General features: G+C 39.2%; 1 protein-coding gene and 2 pseudogenes across 7 annotated transcripts in view; 1 reads left to right on the top strand and 2 right to left on the bottom strand.

Moving 5' to 3' along the window:
- The window catches only part of LOC120419474 (uncharacterized), a 402,142-nt gene that overhangs the window by 360,691 nt on the left and 19,048 nt on the right, over nt 1–22,403 (bottom strand). The window lies entirely within an intron of this gene.
- On the top strand, nt 7,117–9,995 carry LOC120417718 (atypical kinase COQ8B, mitochondrial-like; annotated as a pseudogene).
- On the bottom strand, nt 10,083–11,251 carry LOC120417734 (general odorant-binding protein 28a-like; annotated as a pseudogene).

Raw genomic sequence — 22,403 nt, 5'->3', positions numbered from 1 at the left:
GCGCAAATGGCCTCCGGGCTCAACTTTTGCGGCCCGGTCTCATTAGATGATTAATTATGATGGATATCTAGCCGTGCAGTAATTGGATATCATCGTCCCTTATGAAAAGGGACAGGGGGTGAAAGTTTACTCTCTGAGGAAGGTTTGCCATGATAACCTAGTTTAGTGCAGTGCCCTCAAGGGAGAAAAGCTGCGAGACCATAAATGAGTTTATGACAATAGTCACCACACTGCCAACTGGACTGAGCAAGGACTGAACTGTTGAAGCGCAAAGGAGAGAGTTGGACAAGATTTATGGGCCAGTGCAGGCAGCATCAGTGTTGGACGATCTAAATTAGTGGCGACGATTTAGAGTTTGTCACGACTATCTTCTGGTTCTGGTTTGCATTTGTATGTGGTGGGAAGAAAGTAGCTAAAATTAATGCTAAAGTTTTAGTGATTTCAATGACTTCTGTAGGACTGAGTTAACAACATAATTTTTCATTAAAAACTTTTGACATAAAATATAATAGCTTTGATCAAAATAAGGTAAACATAACATAAACATAATAACGCAAGAGTAATAATCTCTCATAAAGCTCAGATCGATCTTTCTATTTCTGGTGTCCACCCAAAAAGAAATCACAATAAAGTTATATCACTTTCACAAACAACAACAACAATCTCCAAAAAGGAGAGCCATTTTCCAAGTCGTTTCCATTGGCTTTTTTTTCTGAGTATGGCCTTCTCAAGTATCCAAAGTGGGGAGGGAGGCTCGATGCGGATGCCATCAAGCAGAAATAAAAGCATTAATCTGTTCGACAGTGACGTGTTGCTGCCGCCATTATTGATCGGATCGAGTTTCGTTGGCTGGGAGGACGAAATGGTTATTGCCTTACATCATATCGTGTTGAAGAAAAAAAATATTTTTTCCCTTTCAGATTTTCCTCCCAGTTCTGCGACACGTTTCGAGCTCCAGAACATCAGATGTTTTCCAACTACCGTGAACAAGCGTGGAGGAAGGTGTCGAAAGAAGAAGAAATCACTCTTTTAACGTTCAGCCACGTGTGTGCCACGTGGCACGGAAGGTATCTCGCAATCGTGCCACCATACCATCGTCATCATCATCATCTCAAGCTTTCAAAAGCTTTCCACAAACTTGAAATGGCGCCGAGTTGAAGCTGGAACATGAGTAAAAATAACTTGAGCAAAGAACAGTGTCCTCTCGCATGCATAAATATGCGTAAGGATGTAATAAAAAGAGAGAAAGAAAAAACTCTCCCAGTGGAAAGGGGATGAGGACGTCCAATTACCGTCACCAGGGGCGGTCCTCGTGACTGCTGGGAAGGAGGGGAAGCTTTAAAGTCCTTCCTCGGAGACCGGGAGGACTTTAAAAGCTTGGGATTATGGCAAATGCAGCAAACAAATCCTAGAAGTACCCGGAAGGGAGCGTTGCTAAAATTTTACGTCCTTCTCTAGGCGCGTTCCTACCCCGAGGGGAGAGGGTCATAAAGGTCCCCTTTTCGTTCCCTTTGGGGCGAGGTGAACGATCCTTCGTAAAAATGTTATTTGAAATTATGATCAAATTTGATGCTGGTTTTCGACGTTTGACGCGTATGGGTGTGTTTGAGTGCTTGCGGGGGAGTGGATTTATTGGGTGCTATTGGATGGTAATAACCGGAATGTAATCAAGATATTATACATGATTACGTAAGTTTGGGACCGGAACGGATCGATAGGTGCCATCGTTTGGCAGTATGATTTACGATATCTGTAATGGAATCATAATATCGAGGTTAAACCATTTAATGGAAACATACTGGGGCCACTGTAAAATTGTCCCAAAATCAAATAACATGTAACATTTTTTTTTTTCTAAATATTTAAAAGTCGTTAGTAATCGAGGATTTTTGTTGTTAAATGAAGCATCAACGCTCTTTTTTTGATATTCAAGTTAAGTCTTTATTTGAAGAACAATTGAATCCTCTGTTAAGATTGACTAAAGTCACTGTTGACATCATATCAGAGATCTGTGACAAACATTTAGTCAAATTTTAGTGGTTTATTTCCTGGTTCAAATGCATTGTCTCAATATTTCATCACTTAAGAACTTTTTTGGAGTCATTTTGAGCTCAGCAAGTCAAAGTGAAACAACTTAACACTTTTTACGTGATTCAATTATCTGAAGTGAAATATTTCTGGGTAGTTTGGATAATCTAGCATTTAGTTTAAAAACAAATTATTTATAACTTTTGACAGTATAAAGCTTATTGTGATGTATTTTGATTGGGTGTGGAACGCCGTGCCTTCCGATCAACGTTGATATAGAAAGGGCTTTGAAAATCACAAAACAGTTAATTAAGATTACACAAGCACAAAAAACACAAATTACTCAACGAAAATGATGCTCAAGACGCAAATAATTCAGTAAGGCAAGCGTGTAACCACGTCACCGTACACAATTCACGACAAAAATGCGAAACAAATGGCACACAAAAAAACACTTTTCACTCCGAATATTTTTACGACAACGCACTCCCATTGCCAATTATGCACTCTCATTCGATTACCACAATCACTCACCCCATACGAACAGCGACACAAAAGCACACAAAAAAATTATCCTGAATAATCACGACATCGCGTCCCCACTTCCAGCGCACCACTAATGCTATTCTCAAAAGTAACGATCGTTTTTTTTTTATTCTGTAAAAATAATTAAAGTGTCATGATGGAAATATTTCAAATTTAACAAAAATCTCAAAAATAAATTTCAATTAAATTAAAAAATATTTTTTGATGACATTTAAAATGAAGCAAATATTTTTTAATGCTTACTGTTTCTCCACATTAATGTTCACTTTTAATTATTAGATTTTCTTAACACTGCGTAGGTGATGGAGCTGAAGTCGCAGTCGGAGTCGGAATTGGAATCGGATAGAGTTGGAAGGTTGGAGTCGGGGTCAGAGTTGGAATTGGTTGGAGCTGAAAACTGGAGCCGGGGTTGGCTAAATTTAGAAAGTTGGAGTGCGAGTCGTTTGAAATGTTATCCGATTCCACAGCCCTGAATTTCGCCAAAGATTTGCCGACTGGGCGTTTATCTGAAGGATGAGCCGCCGAACGGACATTTTGCTGAATGGAAAAAGATCGAAAAAATACGAATTGTAAGGAAGTAGCAGTTAAAAAATTCAATAAGAGTTGAATTATTTTCGTGATTTTTTTACTTTCTTTTTAACATAACAATATTTGCATTTATTTCTACGGGTATGAGCAGTAATTTGTGAAAAAAATGGTTTAGATTTTAATTATGTTTTTAATTATTTTTACATTGAATTTTCAATTATTTTTTTCATTGCCTATTTTATCTTATAAAAAAAAAATCTATCAATTTTCAGCATTATTTCAAACACAGCACATTAATTTATATAAGAGGATGATTTTAATTTATGTTGTTCTTGCATTTTTACGGACATAATAAGTAAAATGTACAGAAAATGATTTTTTTAATTATTTCAACCTATTTTTGATGTGTTTTCTTTAATTTATAAAAATAAGCTGGTTTATAATAAAACAAGATTTTATGCACTTTCATTATTGACATAATCATTTTTTTAAACATAATTGTGTTTTACAATTGGGAGTTTGTTGGGAAATAAGCAGTTTAGTAGATTTACATGTTTGTTTTTTAGGTGTTTAAATGTTGTATACGCTGTATCGATTTGTACAAAAAAATGGTGTTTTGTATTTCTTGAACAGGCATTTTTTTACAACTTTTAATGGGAAATTTCCATTTATTTCTGTAAGGTTTTGTTTTTTTTCAATCATGAGAATTTATTCGGAAACAAAATTAAAGAGATTTCACAAAAAAATAATACTTTAAATCCTTGAAACTTTTTAAAATTGGCAGATTCCAAAAAAACATCTTTTAGAAAAAAATGGATTTTGAAACTAAACTGCTGAGTTTTCGCATTCCTTATAACAACAGAGTTTTTTTTTTTTTCAATAATAATTTAGATGTGAAAACTAAATTCTTTGGGATACTTTGTCTGTGGGGTCTCAAACTTTATTAAACATGACTAGATTAATCAAAATCGTTTTTGGAAAAAATATGGGGAGTCTTTGATTTTTTCAAATTAAAGCAGTTTAAACATTTTGCCAAGGGTCCTAATTTTCGGTTCGATGAACAGAAACCACTCACTCATCGCCTATCCATTCGTCGCCTATTCCAACCCGCTAGCATTCATGAGCGAATGAGTCACGCAAGCAGCCAGCGAGTGGCCCGAACTGTTCACTCAGCGAACAAATACATCGTGAAAATATTTGCCTACTCCGTCGCTCGACGACACTCACACACTAACATGCTCAGCGAAGAGCCATTCTCCCAGCCCTCAGTTTGCCATCAATTTGATTTTTTCTTGGTGGATGTTTCTTTGAATGGTGTCTATAATGTTATGAAATCAAAATAAATGCACAATTTAATTGACAAAATTGATTTTAGGCAACCCAAATCAATGAGTATAACGCAGCGCATCAGAGAAAAAATGTTTTCAGTTCAGAGTGATCGGAGACGATCGGCCTGTCTGAACCGTTCGGAGACTGAGCCGATCAGAGAGAAAGAGAAGAGTAGAAAAGAGGGTTTGGGAGCGAATGGTGATAGAGTGACAAACGGTAGGAATTCATCAGGGCAGCATCGCGTCGCCTGCTATTTGTGCTCGCGAATGGAGTGGTTGATTTTGAGCAATCAGGACCCTTGCATTTTGCATGAAAATAAATTATAAATTTTTTGGTGTTGGCGATATTTACCAGATTGCTTTGTTGATTAAGTTTTGAATGTTTTGCTAGCATTAGAAAAAATAGTAACTCTTTGGTTCGGTCATTTAATCAGTAAGATTGGCAAAGTGTTTTTGATTTTTTTTGCATAACCTCAACAGTTCAGGACCGGATGTTGAAAATCAACACTTTGACTTTTTAATTTTTGCGGAAATTTTGGGCTACTTCTATCATAAGCTCTTTTTGAAATTGTTTTTTGCATACATTCATTATCAATAAAAAACGATCAGCAAGCTTTTGAAATTGATTTTATAAGGAAGGCATCATATCCTGATAGTGTAAAATGCTTTGAACACAATTATGGATATAGGGCAATCAAATCGTTTTTGACGATTTTATGTGAGTTTGTGGAAAGTGAAAAAGAAATACAATCTTTCTTGTTTGATTAAAAATTTTTTTTAAAGAAAAAGACTATTCATAAGAATTGACGTCCTTGAACATAGACCACTTATGAAATGATAGAATCTGAATCAAAATAAATTTTACTAACATTTCATTAAATGTCTGCAATGATTAAGATTAGATGGCGTTCTACTATCTTACCGCTCTGTCAAATATATTTGTTTTAAAGAAGTTTGAAATCTCCTTAAAAATTGTATATTTTTTTTCAAATGTTAATTTTTAAAAAATAATATAATATTGCTAATTTACTTATATGAATTGAGTTGGTATATTTCACGTTTGAAGCTTCCGTAATTGGTTTGGTATTTTTTTTTTGTTTCATCAGCTTTTTATGTGTTTGTTTTCTATATTTCTCGTAAATTTCTTTCTCACGCAAGGCTACGCCACCCCAATCATAATTACCATCACAGCGACGATGACAGCAGCGGGCAAAGCTCGTGCTCCATCTCTTAGCGTTTTCCACGGCTTTAATCCCCGGGGGAGAGCTTTTCCGTTGCACGCTTCCGTGACTCTCGCTACTTTGCTACGACAACACAGTGCGAAAAGCTCATCACCCCCTGCAGCTGACGGGTCACATTTGCTTTCAGTTAACCTTTTCTTCTTGTCTTGGTGGTTGTTTTATTATCGAGGAAGTTGTTATAAGTTGATCTTGTTCAAGTTCCTAAACTCATTTGTTCAACAATTGACCAACTACCCTACCACGACGGGAGGAAATTCGCCACTCTTGCCGCTAGCGTGAAAAGCGAACATTTAGGCGTTTGGGATTATCCGCGTGCCAACCTGCAGGGGTAAGCAACAGCAAAGCAGTCACACACACAGCATCCTTGGAAAATCATCAGCCCCCGCAAGCACACCACCCACCGAGCAGCTAAATGAATTGTTTCTTTTGTCCACGCAATCCCGGCGGACAACAACTCGACGAGGTCGTTGCAATGGAGAAAAAAAACGTGAAGAAGAAAAATAAACTTTTTTTTTTCGTTTATTTCAAGCAAAACATTGTAAAAGGACCTAAGTCAAAAATGTAAACAAACAGCATTTTTGCTGCAAACGATGCTAAGAACCTAAAAGTATCGCTACATATTGAAAAAAGTTCAAAAAAGATTATTTTTGTGTAAAAAAAAAAAGATTTTTACAAAGGCCAAACTCATGACTTTTGGTTTGTTTTGAAGATTTTCCATAGACCCTTTGCTTTCAAGGACCAATGTGGAAACTGGGTTGTTTTGATTTCGAAGATGTGTTAGTTTCGGAACAATAACAATGTATTTCAAAACAAAGGCCGGAACAAAGTATGGCCCTTTGTTTGAAATACTAGTAAAGTAACCAGCGGCCGGGCGGAACAAAACAGCGAGGCCACGGAACAAATTTAACGCTTCCGGCTGCGTCGAAAAGGACGACCTCATCAACCTGGACCAGGTGAGCACTGGACTGCTGAACAGTTCGGTTCGCGCAGCTCGCTCAGGTCAGTGCTGGCGTTATTCTCGTTAATGACGAACATTATGCCAAAAAGTGTGACCAGATCAGGAACACTTGCCAGAATTTTTTTGGTCTGTTTTGGAGAAGCTGGAACAGGGTGAGTGGGCAATTTTGAAAATATAGATTGCAGTACATTAATATTTATCTTTGAAACCATCTGTTTGATCCCTAAACCCGCCAGCACCACAACCATGGCTGTCCTCGCTGAACTCATTCACGGAGGCTGCACGCAGATTGCGCGTCGCCAACGGGCATCTCCCACCTTCGGCTTCGGCAGCAACGACGTGTAACCGGAGAACATACCCCTCAATTACTACGCCGGAGATCAGCCCCCGACGACGTTCAAACAGCTGTCGGCGATATCACTGCCCAAGTTTGGGTCACCAGGGCCGGCGTTCGAGTTTGGGAAGGCTGTGTTTCCCTTACAACAAGATGGAGCGATTCCGAAGGAGAAAGCTTCTGATATTGGTACTGTGAGTTAAATTCGTTACCTTTGATATAAACTTACTGTTGGTTTCTCATTTTAGCATTACACTCAAAGAATTGGAATCAATTCTCTCTGAGCACAACAAAAATCGACAGATCATACTGTCCTACGATAACGGTAGGGCTCCAGAACCGACGGTCAAGAAGATTGACCCGGTGCAACCGGTAAAACCGAAGCCCGTTGAGTACAATGTTCCACCACCGATAACGAAGGATGCAAAAGTAATAGCCGACATGATGAAGGTAGTCTCCTCGCACGGACCTTCAAGCACACCAGAACCAACAGCCACTACCACACCAATCGATCTACCTCAGCTAAGTTCGGTGGCCAAACAGCGCAAGGTACCGTTCTCCAGAGTCGCCCATCTGGCCTCGTTTGGAAATCTGTTCGCCGGCCTGGGTCTCGGCACAATCAACGAACTCGCCAAAGGTGCCCTCGGCCTCGGTGGAACGCTCGACCCCAAGCAGGCCCTCTTCAGCCCTGCTAACGCTGAACGAATCGTGGACACTCTGTGCAAAGTTCGCGGAGCGGCCCTCAAGATCGGCCAGATCCCCAGCATTCAAGACTCGAACGTCGTCTCACCCCAGAGCGCAAATATTGAATGTTTGGCCTTTGTGAAATGTTAGTCTTGATTTGAAAATTCCAAAAATATTTTTTTCGAAGAGATCGGAAAATTTCACAAATGTTTCATATATTAACATTGAAAATCGGACCTTTAGTTGCTGAGATATTGACGATAGAAAATGGTGGGTTGTTTGGGTGAAACTTAGAAAACATCAATTTTCCTGTTTTTAAACCTTTGCATTGCAATATCTCAGCAACTAAAGGTCGTATCAACAAAGTCCCATAAGCCAAAATATAGAGAATATTCTCATCAAATATTTCAGCAAAAAAATTAATTTCCAAAACATGTCCAACCCCATATTCCCACCAAAACCCCCACATCACCCCATCTGCCACAAAACCCGCCCTACCCAACACACATTCACACCCCAAAGTCCCCCTTTAATCCCAAACACCCCAAAACCTTACCCTACCAAAAATCAATCCCCAAATCTAAAACCAACATCCCCATCCTAATGCCCCAAAAACCTCCCCCCAAGAACTCAAAAAAAATCCCCCCACCTACAATCAACCCCCCAACCACCCACTTAGCCTATCAAAAAATTTCTCCCCCAAGTTCCAAAATCCCCTAATCCAAAACATCCAACACCCCCCACACCCCCCACCCCCCCAACCCCCACTATAAAAAAATACCCCACCCTAAAATACTGTCTCCCCCTAACCCACCCCCCCACCAGCCCCCGCGATATAACCCCAGTTTACAACAAAAAAAATCACCAATGTTTCTTACGCTTGCACCCACCCTTCCCCCAGTGTCCTCCGTCCCCCCCCCAACTCACCCCCCCAACATTTGCGAAGACACCCCGTGTCTACCGAAAAAATTCCTTCAAACGTTACCAGATTTCGCATTTTCCTAAATATTTTTAGTATGCGCCAGCTGCCGCATGCCTGATTATGGGACAGTCCACATCACATGGGACCCCCACTACTGATGCCAATCTGGCTTACTTTAGGGCATCCCTACTGCAGCCAACCCCGTAACAGTTTGCAGTCGGATTAAAACCAATCCAAACACCATACGTAATGACCGCAAACCATCTCTGAGCAATGCTCGAGGCTGCTATACCAAGGCGTTATGGCTAGGAGTCCGCCAGATCGAGAAACAGCTCGTGCAGGAATTCGGGCCCGATTGGCGCAAGAAACTGGCCACCTTCGACATGACTCCCTTCGCGGCGGCCTCCATTGGCCAGGTGCACCTCGGAGTGCTGCACGATGGGACCGAGGTTGCCATCAAGATTCAATACCCGGGCGTGGCAAAAAGCATCAGCAGTGACATCGACAATCTGATGTCGATGCTAAAAGTGTGGGACGTGTTCCCCGCGGGCGTGTTCATCGACAACGTGGAGGCGGTGGCCAAGCGAGAGCTCAACTGGGAGGTTGATTACACCCGGGAGGCGGAGTACACGGAACATTTTGCGGAGATGACTCAGCACATGCCCGAGTTTAGGGTGCCCAAGGTGATCCGCTAGCTGACGTGGCAGTACGTGCTGACAACGGAACTGGTGCCGGGGGTGCCCATGGATAAGTGCTTTGATTTGAGGTGAGTTTTTTTGCGTCGTATTTTATAGTCATTTAACATTTCAAATCTCCGCCCCCAGCCAGGACCACCGCGAACACATCGCCCGCTCGGTGATGAAGCTAGTGCTGAACGAGCTGTTCACGTTCCGGTGCATGCAAACCGACCCCAACTGGTCCAACTTTCTGTACGACGCCAGCACGCGGCAGATCATGCTGATCGATTTTGGCGCGACGCGCTTCTACCATAAGCCGTTCATGGACGACTACATGAGGGTACGAGTAACTCTATTTTTAGTTAATTTTACGATTATTTTTATTAATTTTCGTAGGTCGTTGAAGCCGCCACCCAAAACGACCGCCAGCGCATTTTGGAGCTGTCGCGCAAGATGGGCTTCTTGACCGGGTACGAAACCACGGCCATGGAGAATGCCCACGTGGTCGCGGTGCTGATTGGCAAGCAAAGCACCACCAAGAAGATTGCCGCGCTGGTTCCGGTTATGATCGCCCATCGGTTGTGTCCACCGCCGAAGGAAATCTACTCGCTGCACCGTAAGCTGTCCGGAGTGTTTCTGCTGTGCGCCAGGTTGAACGCCAAGATTGACTGCCGGCTCCTTTTCCAAGAGGTTGCGAGCAACTACAAAATCGACTAAATAGTATTTATTAGAGAGAAATAAAAGTATTGCAGTTTGCAAAACTGCAATACTTTTATTTCTCTCTAATAAATACTATTTAGTCGATTTTGTAGTTGCTCGCAACCTCTTGGTCGCGCTTATTCCTTCGACCGTAACCCTCTCTTCTGCAGTGCCTGTTTCACGCAGGTCATGATATCGATCGCCAACTGGCAGCGATCCTCGTTCTCAACCCCGATGCATTCATCTGCAGCTTCCTCGACGATGCGCTGTCTCAGCTGGTCCGTTCCAACGACCACCCGTGCCAGATAGCCTTCCTTCAGGAATCGCCTCCCATCCGAAACGCCATGCTGTTGCTGAAAACACGACTGCAAACACTTCCGGACCCTCGTTACGGGCTCAACCGCCGTTATCAAACCCTCAACGTCCCCATCGGAGGCACCTTCCCGCCTCTTACAACTTTGCGCCAAATTTCGTCGTATTTTGAGCACCTCGTCGTCCGTCTAGAATTAACACAACTGTTGTAAACACCAGAGCGACCGCTAATTGCCAACGATTCATCTTATCTTTTTTCGGACGGAATCGGACACGAGTGCACTAGAGAATAAACTCAAAAAATTGGAATATGTTTCAAAATATCACAATTTATTTCATTTTGAATCCTTGAAACTACCTGGCCACCTAAATTTTACTAAATCCCAAGTGTTCAATCGAAATCAGCAAGACTCCCGCATCGCCTTGAGCTGCTTCTCTTCCGGACCGATGTAGATCACGTGTGCGACCTGCTGCACTATTTCGTCCGGGTAACGGTTCCTTGTAACTTATGGCCACTCCCTCAAATATCCTCGCTACCGGTCTCTTCCCTACCACTGCAGCCGGAAAAGTCGTGCGTTTTTCAGAACCGTAGCAGCAAAATCGGTCGGCACATTCCAACAAAACATCGGCGTTGATTCCTAACAGCTCTTTCCGCTCCCAGACTCGCCTAGAACGTTTTCTCCGGCGCTTTTCACCGGGGACTTTTATTCTTCGTCAGTGTCGAACAGTTTGCCGTGAATGGTACGTCCAGCCTTATCCAAATGAACCGTTTTTTCGGAACGGATGTCGTTTCAGTCAGCACCTAGATGGCAATAAATTCTGCAACTAAATTTTTCAGGAATGAGCATTCAGCAGAAGCAGTCTTACCTGCGGTTGTTCAGACGGTCTTGTATCCCATTGTATCCATGATCACCTCACCTCAGAAAGTATTTAACGTAAAACTCTTTCGAAATACTCAAATAATGATAAAAACGCTGAAACATTAAATATAATGTGTTGCGACGGAGCACGTCCCAAATACGGCCGAAGCAATCCCCTCGTACTACGTCAGTATTAGTGTTTGTTTTGTTTGACTGGTGCCCGTGCTGTCGCTTGGCGATCAATCAGAAGTTGAAAACAATCTGAGCAAGCGGGAGCACGGGCGCAGCTAAGAAAGTAGCTGCGAAAAGACACCGTAAATGTAATTTATTGTTTATTGTGAACGTTGTTAACTGTAATTAATCTGTGAATAAAATTACAGTTTTGTAGCATGTGGTAAATGAAGGAGTTTTATTTGCCCTGCTGACGGAACCGGTGCCCGGTTGAGAAATTCCCGCCTGTCTCAACACTACAAAAATTTACGACAGAGAACGCCGAAGATCGGGAACCTGTGGCCACCGCTAGGAGCTTGAAAAGCGCGGCGGAAGTGGCACTACGTCCCATCCGGAGACGTCCCTTCATTCGGAGCGGGTTGCTGTGGAGTTCGCAGGAGCTGATGCAATGGCGGCTGAAACGGCAACAAAATGGAGTCGGTGAGGCGAAAGTTGCCAAAGGAGGTTGAGACGATGTGACCACCCGTGGCCCATAAATCGAGCCTAAAGAGGTCGGGCACGGGTGGGAGACGGAGGTCAAAAGATCACTTTGGAACGATACGCGCTCATCCACTTCAAGTTGCAGACGTCGTCGGCAGCACCAAAACCAGCGAAGCACCTTCGGGACGCGCTACGATGACGAAGGCGTAAAACTCCGGCTTCGGCTAACCCGAAGTTTTACGGGGGGGAGTGTTGCGACGGAGCACGTCCCAAATACGGCCGAAGCAATCCCCTCGTACTACGTCAGTATTAGTGTTTGTTTTGTTTGACTGGTGCCCGTGCTGTCGCTTGGCGATCAATCAGAAGTTGAAAACAATCTGAGCAAGCGGGAGCACGGGCGCAGCTAAGAAAGTAGCTGCGAAAAGACACCGTAAATGTAAGTTTATTGTTTATTGTGAACGTTGTTAACTGTAATTAATCTGTGAATAAAATTACAGTTTTGTAGCATGTGGTAAATGAAGGAGTTTTATTTGCCCTGCTGACGGAACCGGTGCCCGGTTGAGAAATTCCCGCCTGTCTCAACATAATGCAAAAGGCCAAACATGAAAATGAAATTTGTTTTGGTTAGGTCTGTTTTGACCGCGGGCCGAATAAACAAAGCATAAACAAAAACAAACTGGCTTCGTGTTAGGCCAGGGGCCAAAATGGAAAATGAAACTTCCACTGTTTGCAAAGTACCTAAAACGCAAAGGGCCAACTCGCTCCGCATGGTGCAAAATATTTTGTCAGTGCATATGTTGCTTTTTCATCAATTTTCTCGAATAAAATATATTTTTCGATAATTCTAAGTACAAGACAATGTAGTCGTAATAGTTTTCCACCATTTAAGTGAATAATCTTTCCAATAATCTTAATCCTCTTAAATTAGGATTTGGAAATCTTTTTCCAAACTTCATCTTGATTTTTCTCAATGTTATGAAAATGGGCTTTGAACCTTTTACAATGTTTTGCTTGATTTGTCTGTGCCTTTCCTTTTCGCATATCGTGCTGCTGGTATGTTGGCATATAGTTTTCCCAACCCAACCCACTTTTTTTCTTCTCTTGGTCACACTACCAGCATCATAACTAAAGGAATAAAGCTGCTCCTCCCTGAGATTTTCCTCTTTTTCAAAGACTCATTATTGCTAGGAGTGTTGAATTGTACACTGTGAAAATAATTCCTGAAAAAAATATTTTTTTAAATTAAATATATTTCTTCTAATAAAAAAAAATAAAAAAAGCACAATTGTGAAAAAATACAACTTGTTAACAGTGAATCCCTCAACTAGGGACTCGTACTACTTGCGTGGGACGGAAAATATAAAAATAATGCGATTTATGATGTTGCCCGTCGCCGTCTTGCTAAAGTCTTGGAAAGTGTCGCCGTCCCCGAGAAGTGTTGGCAACCAACAGCATGTGTGTGTGTGTGTGTGTGTGTATGTGTGTGTGTGTGTGTGTGTGTGTGTGTGTGTGTGTGTGTGTGTGTGTGACTGTCCTCGGAGAGGAAAACATAATTCGAGCAGGGAGGCGATTATTATTGAATCAGTTTTCCTCGCTTTTGCTTGAAATTGGAGGAGGGAAAGCAGTGGAAAAGTTGTTGCTACGAAGCATAAAGAACAGTTATTGGGCAATGGAATCGTTATTAGTTTGGATATTGCAAAAGTTGATTGTTGATTGGCGAGCTACTTGGAATGTTTGCAGGGTTTTTTTTCGTGAAGATGTGGAAATGTTAAAAAATACTATCGACGATATCTCGGACCCTCTTGGTTCAGTTTTCATGTTTGATATGTACGTATTTTTACAACATTTTTTAAAGAAAAGGTCATTCAAAAACCACGTATTTTTAATATTTTATCTTGATTTAAAAAATTTCAAAATATTTTTTTCGAAAAGATCGGAAAATTTCACGAATGTTTCATGTATTAACATTGATAATCGGACCATTACTAGTTGCTGAGATATCGTCATTAGAAAATGGTGGGTTATTTTGGTGAGATTAAGAAAACTTCAATTTTGCAACCCGAGGTCCAATCTTCAATGTCTCTTAGACAATTTTATAGCAAATTTTCTGAACTTCTCTAAAAAATATTTTTAGAAATGGTCACTTATGGTCACTATTTTTAAAAATTGAAAAACTGCAAATATTTCGCTAAAATCATACTTTCGGTGGCTATATCTTGAAAACGGAGCCCTTTATCAAAAAATCTGTAGAGTACTTTTCGATTGCAAATTCAATTTTGCATTAAAAAGTAATGTCAAACTTGTTTTTGCATAAAACTTAATTTTTTTCCAAAAATCACTATTTTTTCAAAAATTCATAACTCGGCGGCAGATTTTTTGACCATGTTTCTCTATGGCTCAAAAGTTGCGGATTTTTGTCCCCTTAAACATATAAAAAAATCTCGAAAATCAAAAAATACTTATTTTGGGAAATTGAGTTTTAGTGAAAAAAAAAGTTGATTGAAAAATCTGCAATTTTTTTTCCGTGTACCTATTTTTTTCTCAAAAGTCCTCAACAATACCTACAACTTTGCCGAAGACACCAAATTGATCAGAAAATTCACTCAAAAGTTACAGCTGTTTGAATATTTACATACCATTTTTGTATGGACAGCAGCCAAAATTGTATGGAGACTTGTATGGGTGAACCAATGACGCAAAATAGTTTATTTGGTCATAGGGAAGGCTCCCACAAAGTTTAAGTCAAATCAAAAATACAAAAAATAAAAATGTTCGAAATCGGCCGATTTCTTAGATAGTTGCTTATATTTAATATTTATTTTTCACAGAACTTTATCGACGAACTAGTTTGATTTTTAAGGCTATCTAAAATGTTTTCTAAACCATAATAGAGCATGAGCATGAGCATGAGCATGAGAGACCACCCTTGGTTGCCACTCCGTTGCTGAACAGAACTGTAATATCCTTCAGCACTACTCATCATAGGCTTCGTCGATCTAGTGGTGTTTCCCTTATCAACAGCATGTATGAATGTGTGTGTGTGCAACCAACAACAACAACAACAACAACAACAATCAACAGCATGTATGAATGCGCCGAAAAGATTAAACACCATGATTGCTAAAACTAGATCAGTTGCGAATAGGCAACAGTCATTGGCCACCAACGGCACCCGCCATGTCAGTTTGTAGACCTCGATTTTAAAGACGGGAATGTTAGTTAGCGCAGGTTGCTACTAGGGCAACTGGTTTGCCCTGTGCTTACACCCCACAAGCTCCAGAAACCTGAATATTTGTTAGTAGGATAGGGTGTTTGGTCAGGATTCATCATAAAAGATGATAATGCGACCCAAAATTATAGTTTTTGTTGAAAGGTATTATGTTTTATTCTCAAGGACAGCAATCGTATGCTGAGGATGAGACATTTCCCGTTTATCGGTTGTAAATTTTAAATGAAATGGTTTAATCTTAGACAGCCAGCTGTGGACTATAATAGACCTACTATACTATAATAGAAACCAAAAACTACAAATTGTCATGTCCCTTTATTTTTGGGTAAACTTTTATAAAATAAGTGTATCTAATATTATAAATTCAGAGTGTCCCTCATTGAAAGTGAACTAAAATTCAAATCAATTTTATTTTAAAAATCCAGTTTTCTTCATCACATGATAACTAAACACTATCCTTTAACTTTCAAGTTATTACTTCCCATGTTGATTAACACTGTTCTCAATCCACTTCAACGAACGACATCCAACTGATGAGTGCACTTTAACTCCACCCCACATTCCTCCTCCCACCTCACTGCTCAGTCAATCAGCTCAAACACCGAAGAGCAAAATGCTTTCCGTCACTATCAGCTCGTGTTTTCCCCCTTGACCTGCCCACTAACTGTGCAAGGAAAAACTTTTCCATTTTCACTTCCATCACTTCTTTCTGCCTCTCTGGCACAGCATCGCAAGCGTGCAAGTGTGGTTTTCCAATCAACCTTTTACTCGATATTTGTCACTGGCAGCAGCTCTTCATCGACGATGACGCCTGTTAGTTGGGCTGGGAGGTTGGCGGAAAATGTTAGTGGAAAATGAACGAACGATGGACAATGTTTTCACAACTTTGCGCTTGTTTGAGGGGTCGTTTTTTTGCCGTGGGAGGTGAAATAAATTATGTTTTGCATCCGGATTGTGCTCGAAACTATTCGTGACATAGTTGAGACATACTTTTTGCAGTAATCTCAGTTTGTGTTTTGCTTTATTTCGTTTATTTTCTGTCAACATTTTTTTTTCCTCGTAAAAATCTAGGATCAAAAGTTCTACAATCCCAACATAAAATTCTACCCCACTTTACGCAAAGTTTTGCAGTACACAGACTATCAACAATCAGCTGAACAAGGGTTCCCAGCGGAAGTCTAATGAGCACCAATAAGGTGGATTCCGGTGCTTTTTTCCTTTGTCAAAAGGAAAAGACACCCTTTTTGTACAACCCCCAAAAAAGGTGCAAAATATTCGCAACCTTGGAAGGGGGAATCGTTACCACGGGAAATTTACCCCGTGGCAACAACAGCAAATTCCACGTTTTTCGTCGACCGAAGGGGTTGCGGCCCAAGATGAGATCTCATAATTTGTGCTGATAAGCTACGCGTGGCGTGGGCGGTTTGGTTTACGGTTGAGATTTATTGGAGTTTTTTTCTCTTTTTACTTATTTTCAGATATTTTGACAAATAGATTAAGGTTGGGTTAATGGATGAAGCTTCATGTTAAGATTCAGATTTAGATTTATTTTAAACGCAAGACTTTGTATTTTTTATATAATCAGGTCGTATAGCAAATGACTCAATTTATTCTTAAGAGAAAACTTTGACGCACCTTTTAACCATTGTCAAAACAAAATAGAGGAAAAGGAACTGTAGAAGTTTACATAAAAACTACAGTTAACAAAGAAATAAAAAACAGAATCTATCGAATCCTTTAGTGCACCTTGAGGCAAACATGAAAAAAAATCGGTGATATAGTTTCCAAAATACAATTTATATTGTATTTTGAGATGTTATATCCAAACAATAAGAAACCTAAAACAATCCATACAATTTCAACATTTCAAAAGTTTGCATTTCAAGACAATGATGAATTTTGCTTCTATTAACTGCTAAATACACAGCAAAAAAAAGTTGGATTTTTAAAGGTTCAAAATTGATTTCGATGAATTTTGCTTCTTTTTTGAGTAATTTTACCTAAAAAATGTGTGAAAAATGTGAACCTTGATGGTTTTAGCAAAAACTGATGAAATTCATCTGTCAAAATTTCCTGATGAATGTTACCTCCTTTCAACAATTATAAAATGTTATTACCGATTTCGAAACCTTATACAATCTGTTCTATTTCAGCATTTACAAGAATATGCAATTCGATATAACAGTTAAGTTCATCTAGGCCAAGTTTCAAAAGATTTACTAGATAAATAGCCATTTTCAATGAAAAATAATGACTGGTGAGTTTTCATCAGTTTTTGGTGAATTTTCATCAGGTTTACATTTTTACACATTTTTTAAGGTAAAATTACTCGAGCCTTTCAAAATTCTACTTTTTTTCTGTGTATATGATTTCAGCATTTCAGTATTCTTTTCATGATGATTATTGAAAACAATTGTGTGTATATCCTTGAAGTTCCAAAAAGGTATGCTGATGTAGATTTTGAGATACAGCCGTTTTTAAATTTTATATCCAAGTTTTCAAAGGAAATCAATAAATGCTCCACAATTTCAACATTTAAGGAATATGCAATCTGTACCACAACAGGAAATCTATTTTATTTGGATTTTATGGCCAAAGAAGTCATTTTGTGTCATGCGTGGCCTAGATGATGTGGTGGGTTATCCACCACACAAGGCTCCATACAATTTTGGGACACAAAAAAAAGTTGAAAAAAGTTTGGAAAGTTGAAAATTTGGTTGCTTGAATATTACTTATTTTTTAGTAATATTATCTAAAAATGTGTAAAAATGTGTACCTGATGAATATTCATCAGAAACAAAATATGTCTACATTTCCTGATGAATATTACCATCATTTTGTAAATATTCAGAAATCTGTGTCGTTCGGAGGATTTTTTTGATCAATTTAATTTCTTCGGCAAAGTTGTAGGTATTGATGAGAACTACAGTCGAATCTCTGGTTGTCAAAATCCAAGGGACCGTCGAGGAAGAGAAGCATCAGTTTACAGAACGATGCAAAATGAAGACTCGATTGAAATTTGTTTTTTCTTGCTAACCAGCTATGGGAGAGAATCATGGCAACGTCCAGTCCAAAAACAAAGAAATGTTTAACACCCTTCAAAGCTTTGTTTCCCAAAGAAAAATGTCTATGCAAGCCATGAGAAAGTGAAATTATTGACAACCGGAATAGATGTTTAAAGCAAATAGAATCCAAGGGACCGTCGAGGAAGAGATCCTTCAAGCAAGAGAAAATATCGAGGAATAAAGACAATCCAAGTATGCAGTTTGAAGGGACTGAAGAATTCATTGGTATATGGAGCAATATTGATGTCGAGAAAATCGACAGCCAGAGAGTCGACATGGAACTGACAAATGATTTTTGCCAATTTGTTTTAATTTTTTTTTTTCGCCAATTAAAATCAATTTTCCAAGATCCTATTTTTTAATTTTGGCTTTTATTTTATTTTTTTTAAGCCCGCAGCTTTTAACCCAATGTGTGTCCATCTCTGATTTTTTTTTCTTCGAAAGTTTGATGAAATTTCCTATAAATTTGTCTAAGAAACTTTGAAGATTGGACATCTGGTTGCGTGGATAAATGAAAAGTATTGATGAAAGAATTCATCTAGACTCATTTGAACCATGAGCTGCTGAAATATTGGAAAATACGGCTGAGTCACGGTGTATTTTTCCGAGAACATTAAGATAAAGGCTCTTTTCCCACATTTTGCGGGGTCCGGTTTAATATTTCGTCCATATAACATTTTTTACAACACTTAAAAAAAATTAATCAATCACATTGTAGAAAACAGTTTTTGTAACGATTTCCATGAAAAAGTACCAATTTTAATTCAAAATTATCAGAGATATACCTAATTTCGTGAAATAAAAAGTGACTTTATCCCAAATTTATGGATTTAATTCCCATTTAAACGATGAGCAGATATAAGTTTCATGTTTAAACAAAATACATATTTTCATCATTAAAAATGTCTCAGTACACGGAGAAAAAAGAGTTCCCATTTTCATGAACGCTTGTTCACGATTTTGGGGACTCTTTTTTGACAAAGAACTTTGTCCTAAGGGCTCTATCTGCGGTGTCAATCCAAAATTTTCGCGAAGCGAAAACGTTACGTGACGGTCTTCTTCTTCGCATTACTTCGAGTATACGAGAGCTATGCCCCGCCTTTTTGGAAGCCAACCAACTTTCTTCACATTCTTCTTGGTATTCTTCTTTTCTATAGGAAAGCTATGCTCCGCCTTTTTGGGAGCTGTTGCCGACACAAAAATTATAAATATTGGTTTCGCTACATACTCAAGCTCAGAATATCTCTGGCTGTGGAAGAGGGCACATTGTAGCTCAGGAGTCCCGGCAGATAACGGAGGGAGTGAGAGAGAGAGATGCTTGATGCGCTGGCGACTCTCTGCATTCAAAGTCCTCTCTTCTCCCATTTTCCTCCAGTCAGCTCTTCACTCTTCATATATGTACGTCATTTTCTTCGTGACGTTGTAGCCATCGCTAACGCACTACGGCTTCAATATGTTAAAGTGGCCTGGGTTTTGAGTAAAATTAGTGTAATCTGGACATCGTACTGGCCACATCGCGGAAGCAGTTCGGAGGACCTCCCGGAGCAGCCAGTCAAGGATCGATCAGGAGAAGCAGTGGAGCGCATCAGCAAAATAATATGGTCCTTTTCAGAACCACCAGTCTCACAAAAGAGTTGATCTTCATTTCAAAATGCTTGCTAGTTCGCTACTAGCAATGCTTCTGGTGGGAGTCTGGACCCCTAAGAAATCCAGTCTTTTTTGGAAGCCGTGAGAGATTTATTTCTTTTGCGGCTGCAAGATGAAAAAATAAACTGGAGTTTATTTTGAAAAGGTCCAATAAACTTAATTTCCATTTTTTGCTTTTAGGGTGTTTTGTAATACCCCTGACTCAAGGCGGTTTCAAAAACACCCAAAAAGCAAAAACTGGAAATTTAGTTTATCGGACCTTTTCAAAAACAAAAAAAAAACTCCAGAATTGTTCACTTTGCCAAACATTTGCTTAGCGAGTGTTCTTTAATTACGTAACGCAGTTAGGAGGAGGGGGTTTCGGCGTCTGTTACGAAAATTGGGGGAGGGGGGGGAGTGATAAAAAATTCTGTTACGTAACGCAAAATTTTCATATCGAGAAATTAAAAGTGCAACATGGAGTTAAACTTTCTGTCAAGCTGCTGTGAAGTTTACCATGACAGCTGCGAAAGTTTCACTCCATGTTACCGGCTCACATCTCTCTTTTTAATTTCTCGATAAGCACTCATAAAAATTTGCAAAAAGACCTTGAGTTACGCGTTACAGGCGGGGTAGGAGGTTACTCAAAATTCTTGGCAACACATTTCAGAAGAAAAGTGTAATTACAAAAGCCGGCTCTGCCTTACCAGGTCCCATTACCGAAGTAGAGCTAATTTAAATAATTTCATGAAATGAATATTTAAGGTTTACGAATTAACCAGATCGACTAATAATTTGACTTCACAGTGATTTCGAAAATGGAAAACTCATAATTGTTACAATTTTCCCACGTCACAAACAAAATTTAACGTAGAATTTGAGGATAACTTAGTTCAAGGAAAACATGTTGCAGTAGCAATCCATAAAAAATGGTAAATGAAACACCTGATGGTACCAGACCCTTTTCAATCAGCGATCGAAAGCTCAGTATGTGAAAATAAACGATTTGTTAGCAAAATTCTAGAGTTTTCTTTTCAAAAGGTCTTATAAGCTATTGTGTCTCATAACTCGACTTTTTTTTTATTAGGTCCTATAAACATATGAAAAACAATAGCTTATAGGACCTTTTCAAGTAAAACTCTGGATATGTTTATTGGACTCTGGAATTATGCTATTTTTTTTTGTTAGGTCCTTTTCGGTACTGGGACCTGGTTAGGACCGAGTCGGCTTTTGTAATTACATTTGACTTAATAATTACAGAGGATCTTGGGTTTGTGGAATTATGCTATGCTGGTTGCCTGATTTTTCCTGATTGTTTTGCCTGATTTTTTTTCTCTTCAGACCTGGACCTGCCTGCAAGATTGGTTTTTTTATTTCCTATTTTTTTTATTAGGAACTTTTGAAAATAAAAATGGATACCTGCTTATTGTAAAACAAATTTGCAGGATAAAAAGTTGACCAGATATGAGAACGAATTTTGTTTATCAAATTTACAGCCTTATTAAAAATGAAAATTGAAAATTGCGTAAATTTGTCTCAACCCTTTCAGGCCTGAATTTTCAAAAAAATATTTTTTTAGTTGATGATGGGAAAATCATGATTTTTTGAGTTCCAAATCCCACTTTTCATGCGATTTTTTGAGTTCAGGTACTACAACCATAAAAATGGTTATATGGGTTAAACTAAAAAATTCGTATGAAAAGTGGGATTTGGAACTCAAAAAATCATGACTTTTGGTAAGGGTGCACAAAGTGGATGTCAAAAAGAGAACCCTACAAAAGTCATCTGGCACTGCTCACTGAGCGTCGCGTGGCAGCCAGGCTTGCCACAAATACAGATTTATCAGCACAGGCCCGAAACACAAACGAATGTTTTTTTACAGTTAAAATAAATTCGAGCAGTTTTTGTTAAATTGGCCAAAAAGATAAACATTGTTAGCATCTTTTGGCATGTTCAGTTTTTGGTAAGAATATTATTCTTTAAAGTTATACTGGATTGAGTGTTTGGTATGTGCCAAAAAAATCTGTATTTGTGGCCGCATAAATTTTTGGCACAGCAAAAAATACACAAACGATGTGTTAAACTTTTTTTTTCATTAAATTATTTTTATTAGGTCCTTTTCGGTACTGGGACCTGGTTAGGACCGAGTCGGCTTTTGTAATTACATTTGACTTAATAATTACAGAGGATCTTGTGTGTAAATGTTAGTGGGAGGGGAGCCGATGATGTGTTAAACTCTTTCATATTTTTATTGGACCTAATAAAAAAAAACTCTAGATATTAAATTACTAGGATTACTAGGATGAAACAATATTGAGATTAAAAGTTTTCAAACAATATTGATCCTTGCACTGTAACTTGGATTTGACCCGCACTTTTCTCTCGCACTTTTGACAACAAAATTCCAAAAACTAGACAGTTGTTTATTTACATTTCCAGTCGCAGTTTCCACCAAACTGGACATTCGCACTTTAAAAATTGCGATTGACAGGTGAGTAACATCGGCTCGCTTTGGTCATTTTAATTGAAAAATATTAATTTTAAACCAAGTTCGTTTCATAAAAAATACATTGTAGAAAAAAGCAAAAACTGCTCGAATGGATGTGCTTATTTATTTCCACCGAGGTGCTAATGATTGAAATCATTAAATTACCGTCAGTGGGGGTGACATTGGGTCTGGGGGGTGAGATTGGGTCAAAGTGATTTTTTACGGAT

This window comes from Culex pipiens, chromosome 2, assembly GCF_016801865.2.
Source record: "Culex pipiens pallens isolate TS chromosome 2, TS_CPP_V2, whole genome shotgun sequence".
Taxonomy (NCBI): domain Eukaryota; kingdom Metazoa; phylum Arthropoda; class Insecta; order Diptera; family Culicidae; genus Culex; species Culex pipiens.
The sequence above is the reverse complement of the archived record's forward strand: the minus strand, read 5'-3'. Positions and strand labels throughout refer to the sequence as shown.